Consider the following 25,265-nt stretch of genomic DNA (forward strand, 5'->3'; position numbering starts at 1 on the left):
CTGAGACAACTTAATATGGTGTTAATATTCTGTGGCATAAAGTTTCAATTGTCTGCTTTTAAGTTGTAGATACTTCAAAATCTAAGGTATTATTTCCATCATGGTTTGCTTAGACTAGTACTACGTTGAACTTGCATTACTAACCAATTATCCTACAGTTTTGAAGGAGGTAACCAGAAGTGAACTAAATAATAGTGCATCTCTCTATATAAATTGTATATTTAAAATCTGTGATGCAGGTATTTATTAGGTTTTCAAAGGGTGTCTCAACATGCCATTTGGCCTCCAACCTTTTTACTTGTTCCTCAATACTTACGCAGATTTCAATCCTCAATTACCAACCCACTTTTTGAAGAGTTTTAAAAATTTTTTTGTAGTTTTATTTGTAAGCTCAACGAACACATTTAGACATTCTGGTATAACTGGATTTCATAAAGGGTGCACATCTTTCTCCAAAGTTAATTAACTACCAAACAAAGCAATTGAGAATGCTGCTGAGATATTAAAATAAAACTATGGTTTGTTTGTAAAAGTTAGACATTTTCCAGATGAATTACCTAAAAAAATTCTGTTTTAAATTGAGTATATTTAAGGTGTACAACATAATGTTTTGATACACATAGTGAAACTGTTACGATAGTCAAGCAAATTAACATACTTGTCATAGCTACCCTTTTACTTTTGATAAGAGCACCTAAAATCTACTTTCTCAGCAAAATTTCAACATACAATACAATATTATAGTTATATAATAATATTATTATAATAATTATAGTTCTTATGTTGAATCTACAGAATTATTCATCCTGTACATCTGCCTGCAACTTTTATACCCTTTCCCATTTCAATCTATGTATGAAAATGGAATCTGCTTAGACTTTCTCCTTCATTCATACATTTCAGGAAAGACACACACATCTCAGATTAAACAAAAGGAAAAAGTGAATTATATTAAGTGGCTCATTAGGCCATTAATTGATTTGATATGTCTGACTTTTTTTCATTTGGGCATAATAGTAAGTACTTGCTTTTATAACTAATTATTGCACACTGTACCTCGTTTTCTTGTATGTTTACAAATGTGTACATATATAATATTAACGTAGATAGTTGATTAATTCTTGGGTCATAAATTTTTCTTCTTAAAGTAAATAGCATGGTCCCTTTTTATGTATTTAATAAAGTCAAGTATGTAAATCAAAATTTTGCATAATAAATTTACTTTAAATGTACTGCACCATTCAGTATTTAAAGTCATCTTATGGTGAACATACTTGTATGACACTAAGTCCTATTGTGTCTTGAATAATTCATATTGTGAATTATGTCTTTTGTATCTTTGACATTTCATGTCTATTACATTCTTATTCTTAAAGTGAAGCATTTCTGTCTGAAAACAATGGTAGAAATAATTTCACTTAGTAAAAACGCTTCTTGATCTTGAAAATATTCAGAATATCTCTAAAAAATTTTCCAAAAGAAGTTTAATATACTGAGCTTTCTGAAAAGCCTATATATGGGAAAAAGGAAAAAAAAAAAAAACACTTAGAAAAAACAATTCCCTTTTTATTTAATGTGGCACAGGAGTTGAAAATTTTAGTTTTGTTTCAAATATGATATCTTTAAATTTTTTAAGAATGAGGAAGTGAATATGTGCCTGAAAGTTGGCAAGTTTTAGTTAATAATTTAATGTAAAATATTATACTACTTCTGATAAACAGCTTTCGTATACCTCCTCTCTACCCCCAAATTAGGAGCAATTCCTAATCTCTCTAGTCTCTCTTACCCTGTACACACTCTTTTCTTGTCATGAAATGATCCCCTAAAATTGCATCCATATGTAGCCTAGGTAGGTATCTGGAAAATCAGAGATGTATCTAGGTTGTCCTAATTAACTAATTAATTTAAATAGTTTAAGGATATATCCTTACCTAGTGTGCACAATTGATCTGCATAAATGATTCCCAGTAGTACCTCAGAAATAGCCATGCTTCATAACACATGCTTTCAATGAAAGCATGCATTTACACGACAGGTAAGAATGGCTTCACTACGTCAAGTAAACAATTTCATTTGTAGAAGTCTTTGAATAAGCATTTATGTGGAATTATATTTTATACAATCCCAAATTTGCAATTATATGGTAATGCTAATTTTGATAAGTCCCTAGATATATATTTGCAGAACAATATACAGATATTAAACTGCAATGATTTGGAAAAGGCATCAGCAGTGTTTATGGTAAATAAATATTCTAATGCAACATGGACTTGTGATAATCATTTCCAAAGTTTAAAATCTATTAAGAAGGCCTTAGAGAAATGAATAACTTTTAATGTAATACAAGTTTTAGGTACGAAAAATAGATTAAGAGCAAAAATCTTGCATAAATGATCCCTTTTAGCATACCATACACACTCTTCTAACACATAGTTTTCATATGATATTCTATATTGAAGATCTTTTTATATCAGTGCACAAATAATGTATTCTTTCCTTTTCATGGATGCATAATATTTATTGTATTTATTTTACTAATTTCCTACCGATGGACATTTGGGTTGTGTATAATCTCTGCTAATTCAAAAAATGATACACTAAAAATTATTGTGCATATGAATTTTGCACGTATTCTTTACCTAATTTCACATTTAACCTTCTCAAACTCAGTAAAAATGTAGACATTATTATCTTCCTCTGTAGATCAAGAAATTGAGACCCAATTAAGTTAAGGAATTTGTCCACATACACATACTTCATAAAAGATAAATGTTGTAGATGGGCCCACGTCTATTTTATTCAAGGAGGGAAAGCTCTTTTCACTGGAGAATAAAGCAAAACAAAATCAGACAGGAGGAATAAAGGTGACATGGTTAATTAAAAGCTGTACAATATTACCACTTTGTATTTATATAATGTATAGGTTATTTTTACTAACTCTTAGGTATTCCAATATGGGTATATTATATGTATAATTGATAGAGGGCTGACTTAGTGTACATACTTAATAAATATTAAATAATGAAGGAAGATACTCATGCATGTATCAGATCAGAAACTTCTAAAAGTCTCTCAATTTCAGTGCATTGCTATTCATTTTAAAAATATTCAAGTGGGAGAAATAATTTCCAGAAACTCCATTATTTAGAAATACTCTAATCTCATTTAGTGTTCATGTGTTTTCTCCTGGGAAGATGCTTCTCAATTATATTGCTAGGATTTAAGATTTTCAAGTAGTTTTCTTAATATAGTTCTGAATATGATAGCTGTTGCTGTTTAAACCTAATCTACATGAATAATTTAATTGTAGTAATTTACTCCTCCAGAATACAGAAAAATAATTTGATTAATTAACTCTTCATTAAATAGAAGCTTTCACTACCCTGGAAGAACATCAGTTATATTTGGAAACATATATGGCTTTTTGCTTTGACAACTGCCAGAGCTACCATACTCAAAGGCTTGATGATCTACTATTGAATTTGAAAGGGAAAAACACAAAAAATTTACAAGCACACTACAGAAAGTGTCAAAATTTCCCAGAAGAGGTAGATGTGACTGAATAGTTTAAATGCACAGTCATGAAATTCTAGACACATCGAACTTAATGCAAACGAGTAAACTCATGAATTGGAATGAAGTAACACTTCTTTAAGAATGCAAATTAAAAAGGAAACATCAAAATAATGAAATCTGCCATTTTTTTCTCCACTGAGAAAATTCTTTACCACATCTCAAAAACAGGCCAGGCTCTTTGGAAAACAATGATAGAAAAAAAGGTATTTGATGTAGAAATGGGTATTGAGAACACTCCCGAGACACTCCGGTTAGTATTTTAATAACCTTATAGGAAAACTACTGTAATTAGTTGTATTCATTATACATAGTTAAATATTCATTAAATCAGAACATATTGTGGAAGAAAAATAAATTTATTTTCAGAAACATTGTACAACTCAATGTCACTGTTTTATTGTCTCCATAGATTGGAATAATTCTTTTGTCTGAATATATGTGTGACAGTTAAACTTTCAATCAGGTATAATAGATGTTTAAGACTGCATATTTCAAATACTTAGAGAAATTTTCAAATTTAAGTTTAGAAATGTCTTAAATAACTTTTTTAAAAAATACAAAGGTAACGTGTACATTATTGGGAATTTGGAAATCACAGGAAATTGCAAATAAGAAAATAAAAGTCCCATATTACCACCACTTATGAGTATCCATCCTTAGTAAGTTAAATTTTCTTCCAGTATTTCTTCTATATATGAAATATCGTGATAAATTGAATTACCATACTATCTAGCACTGTGACCAGATAAAAATCACGATTACGATAAAAAATTTCTATGTAAATTTTTTAGCATAAATCAGTTTCTATTTCCCTAGGATAGATATCTAGAAGCAATTTTGGGGGGCGGGGGCAGTTGGAAATGCATGCATGTAGAGAGGGGTAAAGTAGGTAGTGCAGCCTTGCAGTGTCTTCCTACTCTTTATCAGTTGTGTTCTTGGTCAGCCTGAAGCACTGACTTTCTTCTGTTTTCTCGTTACTTAGCAACAATGCATTCTGTGCCAGTATTTTCTAAGGCAGCATCCATCCAACCACCTATGTCAGCATCACCTTCGGCACTTCTTCAAACACAGATTTGAAGGTCCAGTCAACAAATGTGAGAGTGCCATAGTTTCATTAATATATGGTTTTTCACAAGCACCCTGGATGTTCTCATGTGATGTAGAATTTGAGAACTGCTTCTTGATTAATGGGAGAAATCTGGAGCTTGATTCTTCTTCTTATTATTATTTTGGTCTCTTTTTAACTCAGAAAACATGAGAACTCATTCAGATTTGCTTGGAATAACAGATCCACCACTAACTATATGGCCTTAGGCAAGCTTGTTTGAATTCCTGTGTGTCCAGATGAAGATGACAACACTGGCAACATCTACTAGAGTGAGTTTTGTAAGAATTAAAAGGAATAATGCCTGTGAAACTTCATGGTACAAAGCCTGATAAATACTAGGCACTTAGGGAATGTTAGTCTCCTTACTTCATTAAAAGTGAGAGAGGATTTTAAAAATCAGCCAGACTTATCCTTAACTTTGCACATGGAGAAACTGAGACTCAGAGGAAAGTTGGTTGCTAAAAGTATCAACAGATTAGTCTGTCACTCATAAATTATGGTTGAGATTAGTTATATTGACTCAAAAGTAAAATTAAAAAGTGTGTTTGGAAAGAGGGTTCAACAACAACAACAAAAATCTATCATATGTGTAAGGTAAGTTATGTTGAGTCAAAGTGAAATGAAAATGTGTGTTTGGAAAGAGGATTACACACACAAACAAAAAAAAATCATTACTTGCATTCTATACACAGTGGTAGGTACAAAAAATGTTTGTAAACCACCTGATGGTACATGAATTATATTTATTTTATTGAGTGTGTGTTCTTCTATGAAACAGGTGTGATATACGTGAGACTACACGTTGCAGGTGGGACTCAGAGGCTGCACTCAGAAACCTACTGTACCATTTCCTCTGAGATCATGCTTCCTTCAGGCTGCCAACAGCCAGTGGCTGCATGTGGCAGGGACAGGAGACCAGGGACTCCTTTTTCCTCTGACTGGCTTGGGGAGCACCTGATAGCCTTGTTGAACCTTCCTTATACACCTGGCAATATGCTTCCACCCATCATTCCTTTTCTTGATACTTCATTAAGGTTAAAACTACACCCCAGTCTGATGGTTCTCCCAGCCTTTTAAGGCTCCTTCCCCAGTTCACCTCATAGACATTTTCCCTAATAAAATCCTTACACAATTAATCCCATCTTGGCATTTGCTTTTTGAAGGATATGAATGAGCATATCTCCGCAAGCTCCCAACTCATCTCATCTAAACTAGAACACAACCTTCTTGATGTCAATAAGAATCACTAATAAAATTGTATATTTTCTGTATTTAGGAAAATGCATATTAGAGATTCATTCATTCATTAAATATTTATAGAACAGCACTACAGCATGTAGTTGATAGTGAGTAGATGAAGATGTAAATGATATAAATTCACTACTACCATAAAATCTGTATCAGATGTTATTTAAATATTGTTAGAACAAATGGAGTGTATGTGTAGATACAGTGTGTATGTATAAAACGGTAGAAAAATATAGTCCAGTTACTAGCGAACTGTGGCTCCAACAATATTAGCATGAATGAGTTCAGGTGGGCAGAAGAGTGAGGAGAGGTAGGAAGATAGAAGCGGGGGAGATGGAACCAGGTGATGCCTGCTCAGCTTTTCACAGAGTCAATACATCCTCATTGCTCTAGGCATGCCTGTAGACTGAATACACAATTGGATACATATACAAAGAGCTTTGTCCTTTATGGACAATGAGGTTATAACTAATGATGATATGAACCAACAATGGTAGGATTCTTTGCCCGTAAGCATAACCTCAATTAATGGATTCTTAGAACAACTATCATATGGGAAAAAAAATAACCCTTTGAAATTAAAAAGAGATTTTCTTCAAAAAGTTAAAATACATTGGGAAACACTACAAGCAGATTAGAAATACAAAGAAAGGAGAAATCATGAGTGTATATGAGGATGATTTTCAGGAGACAATGAGATTTGATCTGGGCCCTTAGAAATAATTAGCACTTGTCCGGGAATAGAAAAGATAAAGAGATATCACATGTGGAAGTACCATGGATGAAGTTTGAGCCCCTAAGTGCTTTGTGAAGTTCTAGGTATTTCATATGATAATTTATGTACCTGTTATAACACCAGTATGAGAATGGTCATAATATCTCTATTTTAAATCAAAAATAAAATAAGAGAGCTAATTTAACACGTCCAAGGTAAGAGACCTATTAAACAATGAAGAAGTATAACTGGGGCCAGTAATAGCCCACATCTCTCACCTATCCCAAGCTCCCCAGGTATTGGGGGCTATATCATTTATTATCAGGTCTGTTGGAGGACATTTGTTTTCCTAGGATCCAGTTTACTTTGTTATCCTCATTCTTATTATTCAGTCAGAAAAAAGAAAAAGAGAGCAAAAAAGAAAAGAGAAAGAAGAAAGACTCATCAGCAGTGCACTTAGTGCAAGCCATGGCTCTATATACTGTGATAAAGTATATATAACCTGGGATTATGGGTGCTTTATTATATCCCTTTATTCAAGAAGCAGGAACCCAGCCATGGTGGCCCTGTTCACCATGTAGAAAAAATATGTGCACGTATCTCAAATGCAGAATAGAGGACAATAAGTTCAATACACATACACATATGTAATATTCTATGAGAAAGATTAAATGACTTCTGATGGAGAAGAAGGAGGAGAGACATTACAAAGAAATGATAGTGATTTTAAAATCCAGTAATAATCCAGAAGCTAGACTCAGCTATACCTTAAGCAGAGTATATAGGGCAGAGTTTTCTTCTCGCCAAGTTTTCAGAAACTTTGGGGTGCAGGGATGGGCAACTTTTAAGGTACAGAACATGATAATAAGGATAAATAAAAATAAACAGACAAAACCCAGTTTGGATATAAAGGATTTATCACTTGGAAGTGGTAGACTTTTCCAGGGCAACAACTCCTGAAATACCTTTTATTTAAATGGTCTACCTTTTATTAAAAGATCTACCCTTTCTTACATTGTTTCGGCTGTTTGTAAGCAAGAGCTTTTCAGATTGCTCAGGTTGGACCCACAGTTCCTCAAAACAGGACAGTCCTTTAATCTGTCCCCATATCAGTCAACAGCATTTACTAAATGACCCACATATGAAGAGCAAGAGCCCAGTGCTGCTCTTGAGGAACTTATGGCCCCATGAAGGAGACAAGGTAGACCAATAAAATCAGAAACTTGAGTGACAGAAACATCTGCCAGATGGAAGCTGTAAAGAGACGTTTATGTAAGTGTTCAGTATTCAGGAAAGTGGACGGGAAGAAGTTTAAATGACCGAAACTAAAAGAAGCCAAGTGGGGTTAGTTTGGAGATAGCTTCCAGAAGGAATGCACTTTTTTGGCTTGGTTATGGGAAACATTATCTGGTTGCATAAACTTTATTTCTTTGTAGCATTCCCCAGATGAATACTCTATTAAGCTGATGTGATTATAGTTGTCTTTATTTCCCTTCTTCCCACATTTCCTGTAGAGGACAACCTGGTCACAACTATATTGGCTGAATACTCTATCCCAATAAGAGACCTGGATCACAGGGCTGTCCATTCCAGTCTATTCCTTAGGCTGTAAGGTTTTCACTCTGTTTGCCTTATACCTGAGCCTGCCCTCATCACAACACTGAGGCATGTGGCCAAGTCTCATCTTCTTACTGTTAGTTTCTAACACTAAAAGCCATTCAATTTTCTCTTCTACCCTTAAACACCTCAAGAAAGGATTTAAAAAATATATATATTAAGAATTGCTACTGTGATGGAATTGCATTGTGCAACTTAAACTAAGCTGAACTATATTTTTCAGAATTACTTAACCTGTGTATTGTGGGTATGTGTGGGATTTGGAAAAGGAATGTGAAGCAGCAGCCATATTCATTGTACATTTGGAAGGTTGGACAGGACATGAAACTGTGTTGCAACTGAAAGCACATTCTCCCAGGCCTCCTGGCTTACCCTGTTGATGCAGGACAACAGCCATGCCCGCAGATTCTCCAGCTCTCACCTGATCATCCATTAGTTTCTCTGAATCCTAGGCAAGGTGTGTGTTTATCTCTGTGAGGAAGTGGGCCAACTCTTTCGGTAGGTCACCGATATCATCTAAGGTGGAGGCTTTGAGAAGCTTAGAGGAACAAAGTGTACATTCTAAAATCTTGGGTTCTATCTCACTTTTGTGAGTTGCAGTTTGTCTTTGCTGTTACTTATTTCACATCTATCTTCTCTTCCAAAAGACCTGTTTTACACAGAAGACAACAGCTTCTCACAGACTGTTACACCAACTACCACAATTGTGTAAGTCAAAATCTCCTTAATAAATTCATGTCCATATGTGTATATGAGGATATATGTGCACATACACATTTATATGCATGTATGCATGCATATGTGTGTATGTGTGCATGAATGCATATATTATATATGTGTGTGTTTGTATATGTATATATGTGTGTGTATGTACACACACATATACACACTCATGCACACATATACACATATGTATATATAGTTTGGCTGATACAAGTTCCTCAGATTGTGTTCTAATTGCCAACACTTTATCTTTTTAACCTTGGTCCAGATAATTAAAAGATTACAGCTGTGCTCTCTGTGCCTGGCTAACTCCCTTCCCTTCATTCAGCCTGAGCTCATTGGTCTCTTTCCTTGAGAAGTTTTCCCCAAACTCCTTAAAATTCTTTCAAATGAAATTTGTTCCTTTACTTCACAGAAGTTTTCAAAATTTATATTGTGCATAAACATAAACTGAATTTATTTAATATCAATTTTCCTCAAAAGATGGTAAGTCACAAAAAGACAGGAAACACACCTGTTTTGCTTGTCGCCATCACCCAGAGCCTAACTCAATGCCTAGAATGTATTAGGTGTCCAATGTAAGTTTTGAATGAAAGTTTATTGAAAGTCTATTCATACTCTTTCCTTTCATCATTATCCTCTCTCTACCCTTTACTGTTGGTCTAGTAGATGCATCCATTGATATTCCTCAAGGCATTTGTTATGTATATTCATTCTGTGCCAATAACTGTTCCATTAAGCATAGCACCTGGAAGCTGGTGATTTTTTTTTTTTTTTTTTTTTTTGAGACAGAGTCTTGCTCTGTCGCCCAGGCTGGAGTGCAGTGGCACAATCGTCACTGCAAGCTCCACCTCCTTGCTTCACGCCATTCTCCTGCCTCAGCCTCCCGAGTAGCTGGGACTACAGGCACCCGCCACCACGCCCGGCTAATTTTTTCTATTTTTCAGTAGAGACAGGGTTTCACCGTGTCAGCCAAGATGGTCGTGATCTCCTGACCTCGTGATCCGTCTGCCTCAGCCTCCCAAAGTGCTGGGATTACAGGCGTGAGCCACCGCACCCGGCCCAAACCTGGTGATTTTTAGAGCAGCTTCTTGTACACCCTATGTAAAAGCCTTCCTCCTTCAACATCATGCTCTCCAGCTATAATCCTCTACCTCTCCTCATCCCATTTATTTCCTGATCATCTGTCTGCTCCCCAGTATCACTTTCTGGAATTAGACCTTCATCATGCTTTCCTATGTTCATTTACACATGCATTTATTCAACAGATATTTCTTCAGGGCTTATGATGTGCCAGGCCTTGCGATAGAGTAATGAGGGCCTAGATTTTCCTATTTTCCTGAATCCCAGAGAAAATCTGGAGCTGTTTCCTTTTAATCCAAACAAGGAAAAGTGCTGAGGACATTTCCTTCCACACCAGTACTGTCTTCTCTGGTCATGTAAAATTCCTCTGACTGATTCTTGATGCTTAAGGCATTAGAAGTGTTGGAAGTTGCTGGGGTTTGAGTAGAGGGTCAATTTATATGGCATTTAGATGAGTTGAGAAAGCCTTGAACACTCATACCTGTGAGACACTACAGAGGTGAGATGCAGCTGACAGCTCATATGGTGCCTTTGCCAGAGAGCCTATAGGCTCCTGCCATAGCCCCTCAGCAAGGCACAGCTATCCTCATACTGTGCTTGCTTGTGTTTGCATAACCCAATACTTTATAGGTTTTCTTCTTATTCTGCTAATACATTTTGGTAACATGACAGGCTCTTACTGAATTATGGTTTTCCATTTGCAAAATGGCTTTGGCGGTTGTCCTCTTACTTAAAAGCCCTGCTTTTATTATACAAAATTTGTCTTCATTTTCAGAACTATCTATTTATTTTTGAAATGAGCTTCAAGAGCCTAATTTTAGGTTAAAAGGCTAAATATTGATTCTTTCTTTTTTTCTCTTTACAACCTACTTATCATCACTTGTAGGTGTCTGCCCATTAGGAAGACTGTCATCACAAAGAAATTCTCAGAAAGAAAGAACATCAATATATTTTTAAATATGGTATCACTACACTATATTTGATGCATTGTACCATAACTCCAGCTAAGGTTGAAGGACATGAATTTGATGTAACAAAAATCTTTAGGGTTTTGAGAACTCTTCTTGCAGCACTCAAGATCCTGCATAGGGATGGTATAGTTTTGGATGAGTTAGGAATCAGGTCTTTTCTAGATAATTAGGCTTAAGGATGAACACGCATGGTTATTGAGTGACTGAAATGATAAACCATGCAGTCTAAGATGGATAGAGAAGTAGGAGAGGCCAAGACCAAGCACAGCTGGGAGGGAATAAGGCAATCTATAGGCTGAATGTCTCCATAGATTTAAGAGAATACGAGAGACGATGAAGGAATGAGAAAAATAAATGAATGTCAATGAACTGGAGAATAACAGTTAAAATTTCTGGCAGAGAACAACTTGGGAATCTAAGTGTATGGTCAGGAGTTTGAGTGGCTAAAGTAGAGTAAAAAGCATGGTCATTGCAGTTCAGAAAATAAACTATGAAGTTAAGATGCATGATTATTATTGTTTATTTACCTTTCTCTTAAATTTTGTGAAGAGAAATACCATGCTTGTCTTACTCACTGTAATATCCCTAGTTCCAACACAGTGCCTAGTAGAGAGTTGACACTCAATAAAAATTTGTTGGAGCAGTATCCAGGTCTGGCCATGTTAAAACATGCTTTCTCTTACCAATAGGATTTTGCAGGATCTTTGTCCTCTGGCTGGGGAAAAAAAAAAAAAGTGTCCAAACTTTATCTTGTTAAATCATATAATCATTTGGGTCTCAGCTTAGTCATCAGTTCTTATAGTAAGTCTTTCTTATATCACCATGCTTTAGTTATATATCTTTTCTTTGAATTTTCATAGCACCCTGGACTTCTTCTATTCTCAGACTTATTCAACTTGCTTCAGTGTAACTTCTTTTTAATTTTCTGCCTCTTTCAATAGACTGAAATTTCAGCGGATCAAAGAGAGTGTCTTATTCATCATCATTTTTCCTCTCATTATAAAAGAAAGAAATAACTTACTATTTTCTTCTCTCCTGCTAGTGAAACAATTTAACTTTATGTATTGCCCAGTCTTTATGAGGAAACTCAGTAACAAATTCACAAACATTGTAGATGTGAATGTAGATTAGTGCGTATTTGTAGAGGATAAGTTAGCACCAATCAAAATTTAACATAGAAATACTGCTTGATGCTAAATTTCAGTTGGAAAATTTGTCCTTCAAATGTATGTACATAATTAAAACAAGAGTGAAAGACTTTGCAAGCTTTGTTTGATTATAAAAAACAATGAAAACCACTTAAATGGCCATCAATAAATAACTGGATATATAATCACTATGATGCATCCATATAATGGTATTCCATGTCAACATTAAATAGAGTGTAATAGATATCAATATTTTTCTATGTAAAGTTATGGAGATATTGGAGATGTATATTGTGCTGCTATTTGTGTCATTTTTAATAGTACAGTTTACTTTTGAAAAACAAAGGCTTGAACTATGTGGGTCTACTTATGTGCAGACTTTTTTCACTAAATATATTGGAAAAATTTCTGGAGATTTGTAACAGTTTGAAACAACTTGCAGAAGAACTACATAGCCTAGAAATATCAAAAAATTAAGAAAATTTAAGTATGCCATTGATGAATAAAACATATGTAAAAACTAGTCTATTTTATCATTTACCATAAAATATACAAAAATCTATTATTAAGAGTTAAAATGTATCAAAACTTAAGCACATAAACACAGACTATACATGCCACTAAACACAGGCAGGAGAAATATAAGCAAATGTAAAAATGCAGTATTAAATCATAGTCACATAAAATTAACTTCAGTACATACTGTACTACTGTAATAATTTCATAGCCTCCTCTGGTTGCTATTATAGTGAGCTCAAGTGTTGCGGGTATTTACCCAAAACACCATGTGACACTAAATCATCTCTGCTTGAGCAGTTCACTCTCCAGTAAATTATCACAGTAAAAAATGATCTCTAGCAGTTCTCATGTATTTTACATTGCGTTTAGTGCAATACCATAAACTTTGAATAAAACCATGGAGAAAAGTCATGACATTACAAGAAAAAGTTGAATTGCTTGATATGTACCAAAGATTGAAGACCACAGCTGCTGTTGCTCATCATTTGAAGATAAATGAATCCTGCCTAAGGACAATCGTAAAAGAATAGGATATTTCTAAAGCTGTTGCAGCAGCTATGCCAGCAGGTGGGAAAACCTTGCATTTTTTGTAAAATAGTTTTTTTATCTAGTACTGAAAATGAAGCTTTTATGTGGGTGTTCGGTTGCTATAAGAAAGGCATACCTGTAATATTATTTGAGAAAAAGTGAAGTCATTATATGACAACTTAAAGCAAAAAGAAGGTAAAGAATCTAAAGCTGAAGAATGTAATGCCAGCAAAGGATGGTTTGATAATTGTAGAAAGCGGTTTGATTAAACAAAAGTCAACATAGCAGTAGAAGCAGGTTCTGCCAACCAAGGGGTGGTAGATGAGTTCCCAGATGCCATTAAGAAAGTTGATGAGGAGAAAGGTTATCTTTCTGAACTGGTTTTTAATATAGACAAAAGTACCCTGTTCTGGGGGAAAGAAAAGAAACAAAGGACATTTATTAGAAAAGAAGAGAAGCAGCCGGGTGCGGTGGCTCACACCTGTAATCCCAGCACTTTGGGAGGCCGAGGTGGGTGGATTACAAGGTCAGGAGATGGAGACCATCCTGGCTAACACGGTGAAACCCCGTCTCTACTAAAAATAGAAAAAAAAAAAATAGCTGGGCATGGTGGCAGGCGCCTGTAGTCCCAGCTACTCGGGAGGCTGAAGCAGGAGAATGGCATGAACCCGGGAGGTGGAGCTTTCAGTGAGCTGAGATTGTGCCACTGCACTCCAGCCTGGGTGACAGAGCAAGACTCCATCTCAAAAAGAAAAAAAAAATAAAAACAAAAAACAAAAAGAAAGAAAAGAAGAGAAGCAAGAGCCAGGATTTAAGGCAAGTAGGGACAGGCTGACTCAGCTGTTTTGTCAAATGCAGTTGGATTTATCATCAGTACTGCCCTTATCTAAACAGCTTCCAACCCATGAACTTAAAAGGAAAAAGATACACACCAACTTCCAGCCTTTTGTTTGTACAACAAGGTCTGGACAACAAGAACCCTTTATCTGGATTGGCTCCAATGATGCTTTGTTCCTGAAGTCAGAAAGCACCTTGCCAATAAGGCACTCCCTTTTAAAGTTTTTTTGATATTGGACAATGCTCACTGGGTACCCAGAACTCCATGAGTTAACACTGAAGGTGTCAAAGTGGTCTACTTACCCTGAAACACAATGTCTCTAATTCAGCCTCTAGGTCACAGGGTCATAAGGACATTTAAGACTCATTACACATTGTACTCTATGGAAAATATTGCCAGTGCTTTGGTAGAGAACCTGATAGAAAGAACGTCGAGAAACTCTGGAAGGATTACACTTTTGAAGATGCCATCATTGTTATAGAAAAGCTATCAAGCCTGAAACAATAAGTTCATGCTGGAGTAAACTGTCCAGAAGTTATGTGTGTCTTCAGAGGATTTATGAAAGTGCTGATACAGGAAATAATGAAAGACTTGGTGAATATGGCAAAAAAAAAAAAATAAAAAAGATGGGGTGGGGAAGGATGAGGGGTTTTAAGAGTTGGACCTTGGAGAAATTAAAAAGCTATTAGACACCACAGCAGGGAAATTAACAGAAGATGACATGATGTAGATGAGTGCTTCTAATCAGTGCCAGACAATGAGAAAGAAAACACAGAAGAAGCAGTGCCAGGAAACAAATTGACATTAGACAATCTGCAGAGGAATTCCGATTATTCAGGACTGCTTTTGACTTCTTTTAGGGCATAGGCCCTTTTTTGAAACTAAAGCAAATGATGGAAGAAAAATTTGTCTCAATGTAGAAACATTTTCAGAGATACTAAAACAATTAAAAAGTCAGACAGAAATTACCATGTATTTCTGTAAAGTTTCACAGATCATCCCTGCCTCTCCTGCCTCCCCTTCCACCTCCTTCAACTCTTCCACCTGTCACCCCCAATAGAGCAAAATCAACTCCTCTTGTTCTTCCTCAGCCTACTCGACATGAAGACAAGGAGTAAGACTACTTTGATGATCAACTTCCATTTAATGAAGAATATATTTTTTCTTCTTTATGATTTTCTTAACATTTCTTCTAGGTTGCTTTATTGTAAAAGTATAGTATATAATACATATACAAAATATGTGTGAATCAGCTGTTTATGTTATCAGTAAGGCTTCCAGCAAACAGTAGGCCATTTTTTTCTTTTTCCTTTTTTTTTTTTGAGAGGGAGTCTCCCTCTTTTGCCTAGGCTGGAGTGCAGTGGCGGGATCTCAGCTCACTGCAACCTCTGCCTCCTGGGTTCAAGTGATTCTCCTGCCTCAGTCTCCCAAGTAGCTGGGATTACAGGTGCCTGCCACCAAGCCCAGCTAATATATTTTGTATTTTTAGTAGAGACGTGGTTTCACCATGTTGGCCAGGCTGATTCAGAACTCCTGACCTCAAGTGATCCACCCGACGCAGCCTCCCAAAGTGCTAGGATTACAGTGGTGAGCTACTGTGCCTGGCCAACAGTAGACTATTAATAGTAAAGTTTTGGGTGAGTCCAAAGTCATATGTAGATTTTTCAACTGTGTAGGGGTGTTGGTCCCTTAATCCCTGTGTTGTTCAAGGGTCAACTTTATGTATGTATTATTTATACCAGCAAAAAAAAAATGTATTTTTAATGAAATGAGATTAAATAATTTTTGGTGGTAATCTTTTAAAGTAACAGACTATGAATTAAAAAGATGGCATTTTTTAATAATTGCCAAGACTCACTATGACCATGCTTTCAGTGCAGCTTTGCCAGCCAGAAACCTCTGTGGCTGCGGCACCTCTGACTGGACTTTGCTTGGGCCCTCTGGGCTTGCTCCTCCTATTTGGTCCAGCTGACTGCACTCAGCTTGCACTACCTGCCAGATCTCACACCCATGCACCAACTGCAGCTCTGTGCTAGGCTCACAGCCTGTCCAGTCATGTGACCAGCTTCCACCTTGGGCGCTGATGTCTGGATGAGGGGGATGCAGTGGCACACAAAATTTTGGAAATGCCAGCAACCACGGAGCCCCAGATTTTGCTCAGGGAATCTCGAGGTCTGAGTCCCAAGAAGAATTCCAGTGTGTTACAGCTTGTTCATGTTACAGCTCGTTTGTTCCGACGGACCACATGCTTCAGGAAATGGGGGCGTGTCACAGCTCATTCAGTCTCACAGCCTCACTCTGGCCCATGGCTCCTCGCCTGGCCCAGCCCCATAACCGCTGCTTCCTGTCACATGTGATAACCACCTGGTGCTGGAAGAGGGCAGGAGGGTTACGGTGTTACAGCTCCTTTTGCACCCACCATTCAGTGGGTTCTGGGTTCTTGTCCCACAACCAAGAAGAATGAGGTTACATGGATGCCTGAGAGTGAGCAAGTCAGGGAAGAATTGTATCGAGTGACAGAAAAGCTCTCAACAATGAGAGGAGACCCAAAGTGAGTACCCCTCTGTGTGAGAGAAGGCCTAAAAGCATGTAGCCCATGTGTGGCTGAGTGCTGGGTATTTATGGGCTCAGAATGGGGGAGTGCATGCTGATTGGTCCATGGGAGGACCTGGAAAAAGCACCATTTGATTGGGTAAAAGAATTGAGGAAGTTCTCACTCTGACTGTGGACTGGCAGCTCGGTTTTCAGGCTTTAAATTGTCTTTGGTTTGAAGGTCAGGTTTCAGCCAGGACCAGCTTCTGTCTGCCTAGGAATTTGTCTGTCTGCTGCTGCTATCATTATGAGTAATTTACATCATCTTTTTTATGTTATACTACTCTCCACTGTTTTTTTTTAGACCTCTCAATTGTTTGTTTTAATTATCTTAGCTTTTACAACAGATGTGTATCTGCATCTGTAAACATTTCCTCCAATATTTTCTTTGGCTTTTAGAACTTGCATTCACTGAAGGAAATATTTCTCATCTTCACTACTCTCTTCAAAACTGATCCCTAACCTCTTCATCGGCTGTTGATTTTGCCTACTATTTCCTCAAGAAATTAGGGAACTCAGGGTCCAAATGGAATTGCCCCAAATATTTCTCCTATCTCCTAAACCCAGTTGTATTAGTCTGTTTTTACATTGCTGATAAAAACATACCTGAACTGGGAAGAAAAGGAGATTTAATTTGACCTACAGTTCCGCATGGCTAGGGAGATCTCATAAACATGGTGGAGGGTGAAAGGTACTTCTTACATGGCAGCAGCAAGAGAGAATGATGAGGAAGCAAAAGTGGAAACCCCTGATAAACCCATCATATCTCATAAGACTTATTCACTGTTACGAGAATAGCACAGGGAAGACCTTCTCCCATGATTCAATTACCTTCCCCTGGGTCCCTCCCACAACACGTGGGAATTCTGGGAGATATAATTCCAGTTGAGATTTGGGTGGGGGCACAGCCAAACCGTATCACCAGTCTTAGAAGACAAGGGGCTCTTCCTCTGCTCAAGGCCAATGCTGTGGATCTGATCTATCTCATAAATTACCTCCTTTCTCTCTCTCTCCCCACTGGATCTGTGCCCTTGTACTATAAGCATGCTAAAGTCTCTTCCTTCATAAAGAAAAATAAATACATTATTAACAAATAATCCTCTTCTGGCCTGGAGTCAGAACCCCCTTTTCTGGGACCAAAGTAGATGAAATATGCCAATTCTATTTTCATGATTAATAATCACTCCTAAATTTACTGACATATGGTTTTAGTTATCAACACTCCACTAAAACTTTTTCTAAAAATCACTGAAGCACACATTTAAAATTGAACTGAATCAATTCACTTTTTATCCTATTCTCCTCTTACTATACTGAACACTGTTTGCCACTCACTCCTACCTGAAAAACTCTGTTCTCTTAGCTTCTGTTGTTCTTGAACTCCTAACCATTCTTTTTCATTTTTTTGTAAGTCCTTTCTCCTTGACCAACCTGTCAAATACGAAGTGCAATATGTTAGCCATTGCTGTTTCTTTAGGTCTACGTAGTATTTAAAAGGGACTCAAAATAATTCTAAATATTTAAAAATTGTTCGATTTTACATACAAAATTGGACTTTACAATTCCTCTTGAGAAATCAGAATATTTGTTAGTAACACGTTGTACACATACCTCATGCAAAATTGGTAGAACTGTGTAAACACTGCCTCAATACACAAGCCATGCACTACTTCTCATTAATTTTAACTTGCAACCAGCCTACTCCACTCCTTTATATCACTTGCCTTATCTTATAAATCAGAGAACTCTAAACATTTTGATTACACAGCCCTGCAGTAAAAATGTTTCAGCATTGATTTCCATATATGTACAATTTTACATATAAGTTATATTCCAATACATTTTTAATTTCTAGAAGTTCTATTCTATTCTTTCACATATCTTCTATTTTCACTGTCTTGAGATTTTCACTTATTTTCTTCTGTTATTTTTATGTTTCTTTAATGTTTTTGATAATTTCTTACATACTTTCTTCAATTGTTTTATTATCTGACGTTCTTGGACAATCTAATCCTTCTGTTTATATCTGCTGACTTTCTGTCATGACTGAATATTTTTTCATGAGATATATCATTTTGATTTTTATGTACATCTCCAGTGAGACATTTTCTATAAAATCTTGTAAAACTTAAGTGGACAACATGTCTCTCCAAAGCCTGGCCTTTGCTTCTACCAGAGTTCCAAACATATAGCAGGCCTGAGACAAACTTTTTATGCTGCTTTCTTGTCTTGGGAGATTCCATGATTACTAGGTAGTAAAAAGTCCAGACAATGTCAGATCATAGACCTTTTGTATTGGGTGGTCTGTGGTTAGAAATTCTCAGGGACGAATTTCTATTTTCTTCTAATACACGGGTTTTAAGACAGACAAGTTCCCTTATTATCTTTCTGGAATGCTGGTCATATTTTTTTCAGTTCATTCTCCACAAAGTCTTAATTTCATAGGTGGTGGCCTAGATTCCTGTCCCTACACAGGCATTCAATCACCTGCTCCAAACTTACAAATAGTTGGTCTAGCACCTGCCCACCTGCTATCTTCTCTGCTTTTAAGAACTTGCCTCACTTTTTTTTTTTAACTTGAAGTGTTTTTTAGTTTCCAGGGGAATAGAGCTATACATGTAACTGGATATTTGTCTCATAACATCTGGCTTTTCCAGACTTCCTATAGAAAAAATCTTTTCATGTTATTTTGTCCACCATATGTGCAAAACCAGAAATCCATGTTTAAAAACTATATGTAGGCACTATGGTGCTAATAGATTATGTATCTTGTAAATCACACACAAGATGAGAAATTTCAAAAGGATTCCTAAACTTAAAAAATAACATGCCCATAGTATTTTGGCTTTTTTTAAAATTGTGTTTTATTGTTAGTAGCATAGATGAATATGCTTATTTTAAAAAATTCTGGTTTAAATCTTTCTGAAACAACGACCTAATCCAGTTTGTTTCAAAATGGCTGTCATAGCTGGAAAGGATCCTTCTAAAACTCTATAGATACAAGTGGGAGAAAGACATGTTTAGTAAATTATCCTCCATTTCTTCTCAAAAATTATTCTAGATATTATTTTTTAAGTTTCATTGTAAACGTCTGTCTTGTTTGATATAAAACAGTTCTTCCTGCAAAGGCTTCGGTTATACTTAGTAAAACTATTCTTTTGGAATATTTTCTAAAAGGAGCTTAAAAATTCTGCTTTCAATTTTTTAAAGCATTCATGTATGAACATTTTTATTTACAAATCATATAATAAAGAAAATATTTCCAAACTTTCTTAATGCACTTTCCATAGTACAAGTTTCATACTCATTGTTAAAGTATCATGTTTACCTTGAAGTGAGTATCTATTATTTTTTAATAATATGTGAAAATGCTCTTGACAACTACTTATAAAAGTCATCAATTTGAAGTTTTTTAAAAAGTAAAAACATTAAATGACACTATTTAAAAACTTTCTATTGTGGAAAATGCTAAACTTTCACAGAAATAGAGAATATAGAATAAAGAACACTATTCTATCTTTCCTTGTCTTTCATAACCTTGACACTTACAAAGAGAACACGTCAACTGTTCAATTGAGAATGTTTCTCAATCTGGCTTTTTGTGATGTTTTCTCATGATTAGATTAAGGTTTGGGATTTGAATGAAAAATACCACAGAGCCACAGTAGTCCTATGCCATTCTTGACGCATTGTATTAGGGTGTGCATGATGTTGGTAAGTTTTATTACTGATAATCTTAATCACTTGTATAAGGTGGTATTTGCCAGATTTTTCTACTGTAAAGTTAACTATGATAAATGTTATTAAATGTGTTTTTGGCATCTTTGGAGATGATATCTTTTCCTTTTGCTCTATTAAATGATAATTTATATTAATTGATTTCCTGATATTGAATTACCTTTACACTCGGAATAAACTTCACAGAGTCATGATGCAATAGCACATAACAGTGTATTTGCTGACAAGAGAATATATAAATATCCTACTTTAATAGTTGATGACAAATTGTTTCCAAGTAGAGTAGTTATACACATCGCAAGGATAGATGAGAATTCCTGTTAACCCATATTCAAGCCAATGTCAGAATTGTTCAACTTTTAATTTTTCCAATGAGTAGGAAATTTGTATGTGTAAAAAATATATAGATACAGTTGTAAATTCTGATTACTAACCAGGTGGAAAACTTTTTTCCATATGATTAAGAATCTACAGTGTTTCTTCTTCTGTGAAATGCTTATTCATTCTTTGCCCAATTATTTATAGGGTTGTTTGTCTTTTTCTTAATGACTCATGGATAGTAATTCTCTGTACTCTATCTGTTTAATGAATACATTTCCTTAGCTTGTCTTTTTTTTTTTTTTTTTTTTTTTGTCTTTTGGAGACAGAGGCTCATTCTGTTGCCAGGCTGGAGTGCAGTGACGTGATCTTGGTTCACTGCAACATCCACCTCCTGGGTTCAAGTGATTCTCCTGCCTCAGCCTCTCAAGTAGCTGAAATTACAGGCACCCGACACCATGCCCAGCTAATTTTTGTATTTTTAGTAAAGACGGGGTTTCACCATGTTGGCCAGGCTGGTCTCAAACTCCTGACCTCAGGTGATCCACCCGCCTCGGCCTCCCAAGGTGCTGGGATCATAGGCATCAGCCACCGCAGTCAGCCTTCAATAGCTCTTTTTAAGTACTTTGCCATAAGACAACTAGAAAATCTTTTTTTTTTAGTACAATATGTTTTTAAGGTCAATTTTATCTCACGAGGTGGGATTATCATTATTTAAAGTAATATATTCTAGCAACCCACTTTAAAAAAACACTGCTTTCGTAGAACAAGCTGCAAACACATGAATAAGCCCAGTTCCACTGTCAATTCCTCATTATTGTAGAACACTCTCTCTTCTCTCAAGTTATGTGATGTGGCACACCTGACATCTGATCTAAGGACCAGATGAGTAGGATGGGACAAGCTTCATGTTTACTATTAATGACATTTAACTTAATCATATCACTCCCTGCAAAAAACTCTTCTGTAGCTCATAAGGGTCCTTACTGAACTTGGCTGGCCATCAGTGCCATCCCAGGCTATCTAAAAGTGATCCTGTATTACTTTCTCAGTCTCTTCTCCCGTCTTTACCAGCTTTAGAATCTCACAATCTTCCAAAGGCCTCATGCCAGTCAACAATATATTTTTCTTGGGTGATTTCTTCTCTCTAAAATCCTCTTCCCTCCTCGCTTTACCACACTTGCCCCTCCTCATTCTGCAACACATAGTTCAGTCATTGTTGCCTCTGGGAAATCTACAAATTATTAAACTCTAAACACATTTTTGCAGTTGTCTGTTTCCCTTATCAGACTGTAAGATCCTAGAGGGCCAGGCTTGTGTTTTATTGATGGTTTCAAACCCAGATGCCAGCATAATCCTGGTACATAAAAAGTAGGTATTTAATAAATGTTTCCTGAATGAAATTGAATCAAACTTGACACTTAGTAAAGTTTGGTGGATATGATTTTATTTGATATGACGGCTTTTATGAAACCGCCAATTGACTGGGAAAAAAAAAACTCCCCTCAAATAAGGAATATTTCTGGCATTCCTTTCAGTGAACATTTGTCTTTAATTGACTAATGTAAAGCCTTCTTTTAGTTAGTTATTTGCTCCAGAAAAGGCAAGTCCCTTGACAGCCAAATTCCTTTTAATTTCATTTTCTGAGTCGGGGGAAAAAAGAAAGCTTTTTATTTATGAACCTTACAAAACATTCTTATAACATCTGATGCACAAATATTGATCCAGGAAGGTGTTACCTCCTGTGGTTACCCTGTGGGTTTCCACTTTGAATTGCCAGGGAACTCACACTGAAATAGGAAAGTAATGTCATGTTATACGTCCTTTTTCTAATACTTAGTCTTGAAAGTCAAATATTTTTTAAGCTCACAATAACATGTACAGACATCTAACATCAGAAAAATAAAACAGTGTAGTTTAAGAAAACTCCTGCCTTTTTAAAAAAAACATTTTTTAGTTGGCACAGAAAAAATTAGTTAATAATCCATGAATAATTAATAAGACTGAAATTTAAGTTGCAAGATAGTTGTATTTGTTCCTAAAGAATTGTTGTAATGATTCGATGACTCATTATTTCCTCCCTACAAAACAGTACTTTGTTCTTAAAATTTGTGCATTTAAGCTGAGAAAAGAAGAATAATATTTATATTCAGAGACAGGAACAGAAATTGCAAGAGATTTAATTTTTTTATCTACTGCCAATATCCATTTGACAACTGCTTGGCCTTTGGCCAGTCACAATCGAACCCCCCATCAAGACTGTCAAACTACTTTAAATTTATTTCCAGATAAAAATCGTGTTATAAGTTTTTTTTAGTGACATTGAAAGAAAATTTAAGAAACATTCCAACCGTAGTTATTATAAATTTAGATATATAATAGCTTCATCCTAGAATAAAAGACTTTATCCAACCAAGTGATTTGAGGCAATAAAGTGTAGAATTCTATACATAATTTCAAAACTCCAGTTATATAAAAGTGTCAATGGAGTGAAGGAAAGAGAGGCAATAGTTTAGCAGCAACCAACAATATAACATGCCTGCCCGTAAAAGAAATATTCAATTAATTGTTATTGATTAATTCATCCAGTAAACTCTTCCCTCACTTAAGTGAAGGGGCCTGAATCTGGGGATGAATACTATAGGGAACAAATTTTGATTCAATATGAGAAGATACCAATTACTGTGCCTGAGAAAGGATAGGGAGGCGTCCATTCATTGGAAGAAAAAAACTGCTTGAGGTATAATCTCAGAATTCATCAGTTAAGGCAAAATATTGTATTCAAACTTTTTGTTTTTTAAATATCAGAACCACTTAAGTCAGTCTTAAATATTATAGACGACAACCCCCAAATTTTGTTTTTTTTTATGTTATATCTATTGATATTTACCATATTATAAAATAAAATGGAAAAAATTTAAACTATATTACCTATTTATTTAAACAAAATAATAGTAAATATAAACATTTTTGAAAATGTATCTAAAGTTTTTAAAAAATTAGGGAGAAGAATGGCAGTTCTTCACATTTTTGCAAATCACTTTAATATCTAGTGTAATAGAACAAAGCTGGATTATCATACCTATTTCTGCAGTCTGCCAATTGCACTATTACATGTATGCGGTCTCTGGAAAAGTCCACAGCTCACTTACAAAGAAATGAAAGTTAAAGAGCAAATAACATCCTACTATTATTGTAAAAAATAGTTTTGTCCCTGAAAAGATCAATGTGACCTTAAAGGGTCCTGAGAAACAATGCACTTTAAAAATCTAAAAGGTCTTTTAAGGTATCTGATTCTATTCAAAGCAAATCACCTTCCTACTTTCAGTTCCTAAACCACAATGATACATAATTATCTGATTATTTTCTAAAAATAAAATTAAATACAGAGATGAGTAACTTTGGTTGTTTTTTTTTAACCCTCATGGTTTTTATAATCTGTGGATTTAGCCATGAGAAGCAAAATACATATATAGGCATGCACATACATATACCCATTTAAAGTTGATAAAGGGGATTATGTCTCAAAAAAAAAAAAAAAAAACCCTCAGAGTTATAGTTCTGTCTCCAAAATTTGTTAGGAATATGACCTCAGAAAAGCCAGTTAATCTCAGTGACTGCATACCTCACATCATTCTTGGTAGGATTTTTAAACAGATAATAATGAAGGACAATTTCATTGATTCGTATTATTTTTGTGGTCCTTTTCAAATGTAATAATCATTTTGTAATTTCTTAGCTAGGTTTGCCCTTTGCATCTTTGTTTCGTGTGTGTGTGTGTGTGTGTGTGTGTGTGTGTGTGTGTGTTTTCCAACTGGCCAGTAAATACTTGGACAGACAGTGGTATGGCCCTTAAGGGTCTGGCACAAGGCCCAATTATACTTTATCGAAAGCCAAAGCATTACTTCTTATAAAAACTATCAATAAAATGTAACATAACATTTTCTATTTTAACCACGAGCTCTTGAAGGACAGAAACTTTGTCTATGTTGTATGTTTGTATTCAAAATAACGCCTCACACAGTATAGGTGCTAATAGCATGTTTGTTAAATGAATGAGTAAAAAATTGGTAAATTAATAAAAAAAAATCCTCAAATCTCTATATCTGTTAATTTCTGAAACTTTGTCCTAAAATTTTCTAAATATAAATACTATTGTCAACTTCAAAATAGTATACCCTAGTAGTATTTCAAGTGTAAGAAGGAGTTTAAAGGATACCTGTTTTCTTGATTAAGAAATACTCCCTGTAATAACCCTTAGAAATGTCATCTTTTTTCCTGTTGAAAACGAAATAGTGGGAAACTCACTCCTCATGAAGCAGCTCATTCCACTTGATAAACTGATCTTTCTTATGCCGAAAATGTATCCCGCCTGTTTCCTAATGCCTAAATTTTAAGTCCCTGTTTTTTTCAGATGTGCAATCCTGAGTAGATAAAACCGTCACGAGCATAACCTCCAAGCACAAATTGACTATCCCGAATCCATAAAAATCATTACTGCCTGACTATTTCTGATCTGTCTATGTTGCCTTTCTGTAACCAC

The 25,265-nt window shown here is 35.5% G+C and overlaps 1 long non-coding RNA gene across 1 annotated transcript in view; it reads left to right on the forward strand.

The window, feature by feature from the left end:
• The first annotated feature begins 4,589 nt into the window (after positions 1–4,589).
• Positions 4,590–25,265, forward strand: part of LOC134733687 (uncharacterized) — a 37,944-nt gene continuing 17,268 nt past the window's right edge. The window contains exons 1-2 of the long non-coding RNA XR_010117320.1: positions 4,590–4,670; positions 4,865–4,953. This is a non-coding gene — a long non-coding RNA (uncharacterized lncRNA). The remainder of the gene's footprint in view (positions 4,671–4,864; positions 4,954–25,265) is intronic.

The sequence above is a fragment of the Symphalangus syndactylus genome, chromosome 12, assembly GCF_028878055.3.
Source record: "Symphalangus syndactylus isolate Jambi chromosome 12, NHGRI_mSymSyn1-v2.1_pri, whole genome shotgun sequence".
Lineage (NCBI taxonomy): Eukaryota > Metazoa > Chordata > Mammalia > Primates > Hylobatidae > Symphalangus > Symphalangus syndactylus.